Consider the following 10,334-nt stretch of genomic DNA (forward strand, 5'->3'; position numbering starts at 1 on the left):
ACAACTGACAACGTTCCGCTTGCTAATGTTCATAACGATGGCTTTCTTTTCCTTTTCTGGGCATAAAAACCAAACAAATGTAAGAAGTAAACATAAGCCAGAAGCATCAATGTGCTGCATCAGCTCCCAGTGGGTCAGGTCATGTGATTTCAGTCACACAGACAAACGGGCGGTAAACGGAGGGAGACATTACCTAACCGGCACATGTAAACACAGGTAACACAGACGTTAGCTAACCGTGGACTTGACAGTCCCCCGAAGAGCTCATTAAAGACACGGCTGTGAAAACACACGTGTGTGTTTGTGTGTGTAAGAGGATGACATCACACCTTCTCTAAAGTGAATCAGGAAGAGACAGTGAAAATAAATGAAAATTAACATCCAAAAGTAAAGGAGAAACAATGAACGAGGAGGCGATTATCCTGACAGGTCCTTTTTTTCTTGTGGTTTTATTTCTCAGTTATATCATCGTGTCAGTCATCATCCTCTCCCTCTGTGTACAGTCTCAGGCCCTGATTGATCAGGTAAAATCAAGCAGGACCAAACCCGGGTCAGAACCAAACAGGTGCTGCACACAGATGGAATCAGCTTCCCCATGAACTCAAACGTGCCTCAACTCTAGTAGCTGTCGTGCATTCGTCAGCCTTTGAATGACTGTCTCTTATGCTGCACTTGCTGCACTGTAGCTGCTCACCCTTTAACTTTGTCGTTTTTTATGATTTTGAAATCTGAAATAAATGTGTGCATTTTTTTATTTGATCTAAATTTATTTGTGCATTTTAACTGAGCTGAGCTGAGCTGTTACTTTAATGTTTGTCTCTCGTCTCGTCTTCCTCCGCTTATCCGGGTCCGGGTCGCGGGGGCAACATCCCAACTAGGGAGCTCCAGGCCGTCCTCTCCCCGGCCTTGCCCACCAGCTCCTCCGGCAGGACCCCAAGGCGTTCCCGGACCAGATTGGAGATGTAACCTCTCCAACGTGTCCTGGGTCGACCCGGGGGCCTTCTGCCGGCAGGACATGCCCGAAACACCTCCCCGGGGAGGCGTCCAGGAGGCATCCTGACCAGATGCCCAAACCACCTCAACTGGCTCCTTTCGATCCGGAGGAGCAGCGGTTCTACTCCGAGTCCCTCCCGAATGTCCGAGCTCCTCACCCTATCTCTAAGGCTGAGCCCGGCCACCCTACGGAGGAAACTCATTTCGGCCGCTTGTATCCGCGATCTCGTTCTTTCGGTCATTACCCAAAGCTCATGACCATAGGTGAGGATTGGGACGTAGATCGACCGGTAAATCGAGAGCCTGGCTTTCTGGCTCAGCTCCCTCTTCCCCACGACAGATCGGCTCAGCGTCCGCATCACTGCAGACGCCGAACCAATCCGCCTGTCGATCTCCCGATCCCTCCTACCCTCACTCGTGAACAAGACCCCGAGATACTTAAACTCCTCCACTTGAGGTAGGACCTCTCCCCCGACCCGGAGGTGGCAAGCCACCCTTTTCCGGTCGAGAACCATGGTCTCAGATTTGGAGGTGCTGATCCTCATCCCAGCCGCTTCACATTCGGCCGCGAACCTACCCAGCAAGAGCTGAAGGTCAGAGCTGGATGAAGCTAGGAGGACCACATCATCCGCAAAAAGCAGAGACGATATTCTCCTGCCACCAAACTCGACACACTCCACACCACGGCTGCGTCTAGAAATTCTGTCCATAAAAGTGATGAACAGAACCGGTGACAAAGGGCAGCCCTGGCGGAGTCCAACCCTCACTGGGAACAGGTCCGACTTACTACCGGCTATGCGGACCAAACTCACGCTCCTCTGGTAAAGGGACTGAATGGCCCTTAACAGAAAGCCACCCACCCCATACTCCTGGAGCGTCCCCCACAGGGTGCCCCTGGGGACACGGTCATAAGCCTTCTCCAAATCCACAAAGCACATGTGGATTGGTTGGGCAAACTCCCATGCCCCCTCCATCACCCTTGCAAGGGTATAGAGCTGGTCCACAGTTCCACGGCCAGGACGAAAACCACATTGCTCCTCCTCTATCTGAGATTCAACTATCGATCGGACCCTCCTCTCCAGTACCTTGGAGTAGACCTTTCCAGGGAGGCTGAGGAGTGTGATCCCCCTATAGTTGGAACACACCCTCAGGTCACCCTTCTTAAAGATGGGGACCACCACCCCGGTCTGCCACTCCCTAGGAACTGCCCCCGATGACCACGCAATGTTGTAGAGACGTGTCAACCATGAAAGCCCTACAACATCCATAGCCTTGAGATACCCAGGACGAACCTCATCCGCCCCCGGGGCTCCGCCGCTGTGTAGTTGTTTGACTACCTCAGCAACTTCTGCCCCCGAGATCGGACAGTCCATCCCCAGGCCTCCCAGCTCTGGTTCCTCCTCGGAATGCGCATTGGTGGGATTGAGGAGCTCCTCAAAGTATTCCTTCCACTGTCCGACTATAGCCTCAGTTGACGTCAGCAGCTCCCCATCCCCACTGTAAACAGTGTGAGCGAGTTGCTGCCTTCCTCTCCTGAGGCGCCGGACAGTTTGCCAGAACCTCTTTGGAGCCGATCGATAGTCTTTCTCCATGGCCTCACCAAACTCCTCCCACGCCCGAGATTTTGCCTCGGCAACTGCCACTGCTGCATCCCGCTTGGCTATCCGGTACCTGTCTGCTGCCTCCGGAGACCCACAGACCAGCCACGCCCTGTAGGCCTCCTTCTTCAGCCTGACGGCTCCCCGAACCTCTGGTGTCCACCAGCGGGTACGGGGGTTGCCACCACGACTGGCACCGGCCACCTTACGACCACAGCTAGCAACAGCCGCCTCGACAATCGCAGAGTGGAACAAGGCCCACTCGGACTCAATGTCCCCCACTGCTCTCGGGACGTGGTCAAAGCTCTGCCGGAGGTGGGAGTTGAAGACCGTCTTGACAGGTTCTTCTGCCAGGCGTTCCCAGCAGACCCTCACTATGCGTTTGGGTCTGCCAGGTCTACGCGTCATGTTCCCTTGCCATCTGATCCAACTCACCACCAGGTGGTGATCAGTTGACAGCTCCGCCCCTCTCTTCACTCGGGTGTCCAAAACATACGGCCGCAGGTCAGATGATATGACTACAAAATCTATCATCGACCTGTGACCTAGGCTGCCCTGGTACCAAGTGTACCGGTGGGCATCCTTATGTTCGAACATGGTGTTCGTTATGGCCAAACTGCGGCTTGCACAGAAGTCCAATAACAAAACACCACTCGAGTTCTGATCAGGTGGGCCGTTCCTCCCAATCACACCCCTCCAGGTCAAGCTGTCATTGCCCACGTGAGCATTGAAGTCCCCCAGCAGGACAATGGAGTCCCCTGATGGAGCACTATCTAGCACTCGTCCCAGGGACTCCAAAAAGGGTGGGTACTCTGAACTGATATTTGGCCCATAAGCACAAACAACAGTCAGGACCCGTTCCCCGACCCGAAGGCGCAAGGAAGCTACCCTCTTGTCCCCCGGGGTAAACCCCAACACACAGGCAGAGAGTCTCGGGGCTAACAAAAAGCCAACCCCAGCCCTCCGCCTCTCACCCGGAGCAACTCCAGCAAAGTAGAGTGTCCAACCCCTCTCCAGGTCTCGGGTTCCAGAGCCAATGCAATGTGTCGAGGTGAGTCCGACTATATCTAGCCGGTACCGCTCAACCTCTGCCACAAGCTCCGGCTCCTTCCCCGCCAGCGAGGTGACGTTCCATGTCCCAAAAACTAGTTTTCTTGGGATTGGACCGCCAAGGCTCCCGCCTTGGTCTGCCACCCGATTCACATTGCACCGGACCCTTCATGTTCCTCCTGCGGGTGGTGGGTCCACAGTTGGACGAGCCCATGTATCCGGTTCGGGCTGGGCCCGGCCGGGCCCCATGGGCGAAAGCCCGGCCACCAGGCGCTCGCTCACGGGCCCCAACCCCAGGCCTGGCTCCAGGGTGGGACCCCGGTAACCCTCCGGGCCGGGTACTCCGACTCTTCGTTTTAACCGCCATGAAAGATCCTTTAATGTTTGTGCTGTTCAATTCAGCGCAGTTCCGAAAAAAGCGCAGTTCTGGAAAAAAAATTTTTAAAAGGCTAATGGAAATCATGTGGAATTGCCTCTGTGACTAACATTTATTTAAAGCGCAAGTCACCACCAAATCAACTTTTTTTGTGCATAAACTATATAAATGAGTGTGTAATCATGCTGTAGGCACGTGTAGTCAATAATGTGACACTTTAATGCATCTTAGTTCAAATTTCAATATTCTGCCTAAAACTGTCAAAGTTGCACCGTTGTCAGGTAAAAACTCTGCACTACATTTGAATTTAAATCTGCCATCGCTATTGGAGGCACTGAGCGACTGCCAAATCCTCAGTGCTTATCCTGCTCAACTTATCGGCTGCATTTGACACTGTCAATCATGGCTTCCTTTTGTCCACACTCTCTAGCATGGACATCACAGAGAAAGCACACGCCTAGTTTGAATCGTACCTCACAGGACGATCATTTAGTGTATCTTGGCTTGTACAATCCTCTACCATGCACCATCTTGCCACAGGAGTCCCCCAGGGCTCTGTACTAGGGCCTCTTCTCTTTGCCACTGGGTGAGATCATTCGATCACATGGCTTCTCCTACCACTGCTATGCAGACGACACCCAGCTCTATCTGTCATTTCCACCGGACGACCACACTGTCTCTGCACGAATATCAAACTGTCTCTCTGACTTATCAAAATGGATGAAATCCCACCATCTCCAACTCAACCTCTCTAAAACTGAACTACTTGACATCCCAGCAAAACCATCCATACTGCACAATATCTCAATCCAAAATGACCTCCTATCTCTGGCTCCTTGTGACTGATGAACACCTGACCTTTAAAGATCATGTTGCATCTGTTGCTCGTTCATGCTGCTTTGCGCTGTATAACATATGAAAGATCCGACCATACCTAACACAACATGCCACCCAGCTCCTGGTGCAATCTACTGTCATCTCCCGCCTCGATTACTGCAATGCCCTTCTAACTGGTTTTCCAGCCTGGACTGTGAGATCTCTTCAAATGGTCCAGAACGCAGCGGCGCGTCTGGTCTTCAATCAGCCAAAAACAGCACACGTCACCCCTCTGTTCATTGAGCTCCACTGGCTACCGCTAGCAGCACGCATCAAATTCAAATTGCTAACACTAGCATACAAAGTCCGAGATGGTACGGCTCCCATCTACCTGAATCCTCTTGCAAAGGCTTACGTCTCGGCCCGGCTGCTCCGGTCATCACAGGATCGTCGGCTAGCAGTGCCTACACCACGCTCAGGACAATCCAGACTTCTTCTCATCCATCGTTCCACAAATGTGGAATGACCTACCAAGCACTACCAGAACAGGGGCTTCCTTTTCAATTTTCAAGAAACTCCTGAAGACCCTGCTCTTCAGAGAGCATCTTCTAAACTAGCACCCTCCCTGCACCCGCCCCCCCTCTCTACTGTCCACTCCTTGTTCCCTACTCTCCATGACTGATGTCAAGTTGTTGTTATTGTTGTTGTTAGCCTCAAGGGCAACATGCCGATTATCACTTGTAAGTCGCTTTGGACAAAAGCGTCTGCTAAATAAATAAACATAAACATAAACATATTGGCTAAGAGATACACAATGACGTTAGTTGGTACATTATGATGTCACAATGCTGTTGTGAGCCTTTTTGTGTGTATTTGTTAGCGGCTCCGGACTCTTGGTCTGCCAGGCAACAGCATTTGTTGCATTTTTCAAACATATAGTGGGAGTGGAGTGAGACTCTGGTAGGGTGTGACTTGCTCTTTAAAGAGCAAGTCACCCCTTACAAGAAGCGTACTTCTTACTAAATTGCACTAAAGCGCAAAACTATTGACTACACGTGTCTGCAGCACAATTAGACACACATTTATATAGTTTATCAGAAAAAAATAGTTGATTTGGGGGTGACTTGCTCTTTAAAGAGGAGTAACCCCATGAGATGTGCTATTTCGTTTTCACAGGGGTCCTCTTAAACAACATAAAGAAAGCAAAGACAAACGACAGAAGGCAGCCATAACCATGCACAATAAATGAAAGCGAGAAATATTTACTAAATCATAGTAACAATAATAAATGATTAATTATTAAAAACAAAAACATTTACAAACCACAACTGTGTTAGTTATATAAAGCTGCCTCACCTTTAGTTTTCTGAGCAAATTTAGAACCAGAAATGACAGCAAATTTTTACAAAGTTTTTGCAAAAAAAAAAGGTTTTAAAATACAGAAATGTTTCATTGTTAAACTCATTACTCTAGATTAAATTTAAATGTAGAGAGCAATGAAATAGGAGGTTTAAGGTGGATGAGGTTGTTTTGTTTATCTGTGGGAGGGCTCGTTAAATGTGGTGCCTCAGATTTTGTAATTAGGCTGGAAATTGCTCATCTGAATGTTTTGTTTATGAACTAAAGTAGCTCCTTTAGTGTAATTTTCTAAATCTCAGAGTTTACTGGTTAACATCACTGCAATTTAGCAGCAACAGGGTGGTTTTTGTGGTTTGGCGAGGGTTCTCTGATTCTTGTATTTCTAAACAAATCTGTTGCTCTTTCGATGAAAAGCTGTTTGACAAAGTTGCAACATCTTTGGAGCTTTCTGTCATCATTATTGGGGACATTGTGACATCAAACTGGCCTTGTAACAATTTCTTAGATAAAAAAAACAGCACTGGTGAGGAGATTTTGGTACAGTAAAATCAAAATGGATGTGTGATTTTCCCATCTGCATCACATTAACTCTTGCAGGACAGATCCAGTGGTGTTACTGGACTTTATTATAAAGATTGGGCGTGTGTGTGTGTGTGTGCGCGTGTACGTGTGAATGCGTGCATGTGTGTGTGTTTATCCTGCTTCTTTCTTCCTAAAACACAGTTGTTTTCCTTAAAAACCGATCCCAACACATGACCCTGTCCAGACACGCACAATCGCACGCAGACCCTCAGCTAACCCTCAGCCAGTGTTGTTAGGAGGAGCTGGAATATAAAATCCTTTCCTCTTTTTTTCCTTCTTGTGTTGAGAAAAACAGAAATCCAGCTGCTCTAAATGGAAACTGCTGCTCTCAGACGCTTTACTCTGCTGTCAGGCTGTTCTACTCCTCTGCCGTCTGCTCTTTGTCTTTTAAATTTATTATAGCTCAGTTTGCATTAAAAGCATCAATGCTAGATGCATAAACAGTCTCACGTGTCATCACAATAAACAGTCTCAGACTAGCTTATGATACTTGTTTGGAGGTTAACACAAAGCTAACATTACAATGAAATGTGTTTGACTTGAACTGTTTTAAACAAAAACACAGGTCACTCATTTTATTCCTAATATTAAAATGGTTAATTTTTTAATTTAATGGTCCACATGTAGGAATTCAATAAGAAAAACATCATGTGGTCAAATGTGGGTACTGCAGTCCTTTTTTTCTAAACACAAGTCACTTTCTCACTCTCGCCTGAGTTTCATGGCTGTTGCCAGTTATGGATCAGAACCAGAAGATTCTAGATGAGAAGCAAAGACATGTCATACACAGTAAGTTGATAGGTAGATAAGTACATTATCATATCCGTTACTCTTGGGTGTTTTATGGTAGTGAGCACTTACTACACTTCAAAGAAGGAAGTGATGCCGCCAATAGCGGCTAGCTCTGAAGAAGACCGCAGGAGCGGTCAAAACTGTCAGCAAAAAAGGTAAGACAACCTTTTTCTGCGTTAAAAAAAGAACCAAGCAATCAGAAGAAACACACAAAAGATATTTACTACACTTATTACAGTATGCCTCCAGCACTAGAGGAAGTGAGTGTAGTGGTTCAATAGGAACGTCTTACGTGAGAAACCATCAAAGGTGAGATTCCATGGAAAATATGAAATCAATTTGATGTATCTTTGAATATTACTTTAAACAGAAGATCGGAACTTTTTATTGCAGGGATTAGGTAACACTTCAACTTAACCCAGAGTCAAAAAAGAGAGAGAAAGATAAGTTTTAAAAGTTTAAAGGGACATTATGGAAGTTTGACAGCCAAAACATGTATAGAAATAATGCATTTCTTCTTCATACATTCTCCTGCAATGCCCTGGTCCTGTAGTATGAGCCCTGGCATTTTTACTGTGATTGCCTGTTTTTCTGTAAAATCACAGAAAAAGAGAGTTGCTCGGGTCGAGCAGGCTGCTTCATGCGCGTTCACGCTCAGGCGCAGCCCGTAGCATTTGCTATCCGTAGCTTTAGCAGCAGAGAGAGAGGTAGTGCTCCTAACGCCTAGTGACGAACCTAGCTACATTTCTGAGGACCCTTAGCTACTTTCTGTAGAACTTTCTTCTAGATATTTCCTGCAAATGAGCAACAAAACAGCCATTTTCGCTCCGAACCGTTCTTTGGTTTGACGTTGTTTCAGCTGACATCAAGGATATAAATGTTACAGATACAACAGACATCACTGGCGCTTTAGCTCACCAAGTAAGATGTCAGCCTCTTGCCCAGAAGATCTGAGTTTGATTCTAGATGTGAACATAGTTTATTCAGAGTTTTTTTTTACATTAATGAATGGTATATTTTTTTACAGTAAGATGCCATAATTTTTATTTGAGACTCGCCGAACGGCATTGAATTCACAGATAAAAAAGATATGGGTTCAACTTTCATTTTGGAACAATTTTTCAAGCAAGGGAAGGGCATGGTCTGAGCATGCAGGAGGACTGACCCATCTTTAACCTCTGTCGGCTGTGCTGAAGAGAAAGGTACAGAACCAAATTATTTAATTAATTAGCTGTGCGTTCTCCTGTCCTCCGGGCCACACACACGCAATGGACTGTCTCAGCTGTTATTTTTGTTAAGGAGTGTGAACGTACAGCATGCGCGCCTCGCCATTTTACTTACAGCCATTTTCCCTCAGTTTTCTCCATGTCTGGTTCGATGACATCACTTTCGTGAAGCGCATTTGTAGTTCTGGACTTATTTTCACACAAAACCTAAAATATCGTTCCCCCGTTTGAAAATTAGCGCATTCTTATTATCAAAATGTGTCTTTAAAATTCACGGACATCATATGTGAAATCCATGGCACAAAACAAGCGGAATTACAAAATAGAGTTTTTAGCCCCGTTGACTTGCATTCATTTTTTCGTTCTTCCGGGGACCCATGATGCGGAAGTGACTAAAGGTTGGTTTATGCTTGACACGTCCGCGAGGTTCGCTTGGCTCCGTGCAGCAAACTTGCGTCATTTTAACAACCACACCCCTCCACCGCGCCTCCGCACGGCCCAAACTTTCCGCACTGCGCACCTAGGAAATTTTCTAACCACTCGGACGGTCAAACACGGAAAGACATGGCGGACTGGCAAGAACTAGTTATGGCAGAGGTTAGTAAATACAGACATTTATATGATTCAGCTCTCAAAGATCACCGTGATCAACATGTTGTTTACAATTCTTGGAGAGAAATAGCTCGCACTGTCAGAAAAGACAAGGACGCTGTTAAGAAATGCTGGAATGCCATGTTGTAAACAACAGTAATTTTTACTTCTACTATGGTGTAGTGTTGGATGCATGCCGTAGAGCTCCATGCTGCCCCCTACAGTTTGGGAGAATATTGTATCACCGCAGAGACAAGCCGCATGAACCATAAATGCTGCGAGCTGTGAAGCACGTTCCATCTGCGAGCCACATCACCAAGCGGAAAGTGAATGTGTCAAGCATAAACCAAGCTTTAGGCTCCCCAGTGTACTGCATTGCTCGTCAGCCATTTTGAGAAAAGAGAAAGGGAAAAACTGACAACCCCCTAGCCAGCTGAGAAGGAAATCGGTTTTAATGTAAACTTTATGGTTTCACTGTAAAATTTGTACTTATTGTATTTTTAACCGGCTTTTTTTATTTAATCTTTTTCATAGTAAATTGGATCATAAATCCTCAGAATTTTGTTTAAAAAAAGACTTGTGATAATAATTCATGTATTTTAACTAAATCTACAGAAGAGAGTTACCAAGATCCTTTTTCTCGTTGACGAAAATCTATAAGACCAAAACCACTAGAAAACTACCAACCAGTCTATTAAATTTCTTTAAGACTATTGTATAAGACCCTTTTTATTTCTCTGATCTACAGTCATACACATTTCTTTAAATTATTGAATGTTTTTGTATTCCTGAACAGAAACAAATCAAAATAATTTTTCTGAATTAATTATTTCTATATATTGCTGTGGACGCCATTTTTAATCATGCTGTGCACGTCCATCAGTGGGTCACCTTTAGATTATGGGTTTACCAGCAAATTGCAGACACGTATGATCAGATTATGGTTTCTGT

Source organism: Nothobranchius furzeri, chromosome 2 (genome assembly GCF_043380555.1).
Source record: "Nothobranchius furzeri strain GRZ-AD chromosome 2, NfurGRZ-RIMD1, whole genome shotgun sequence".
NCBI lineage: Eukaryota > Metazoa > Chordata > Actinopteri > Cyprinodontiformes > Nothobranchiidae > Nothobranchius > Nothobranchius furzeri.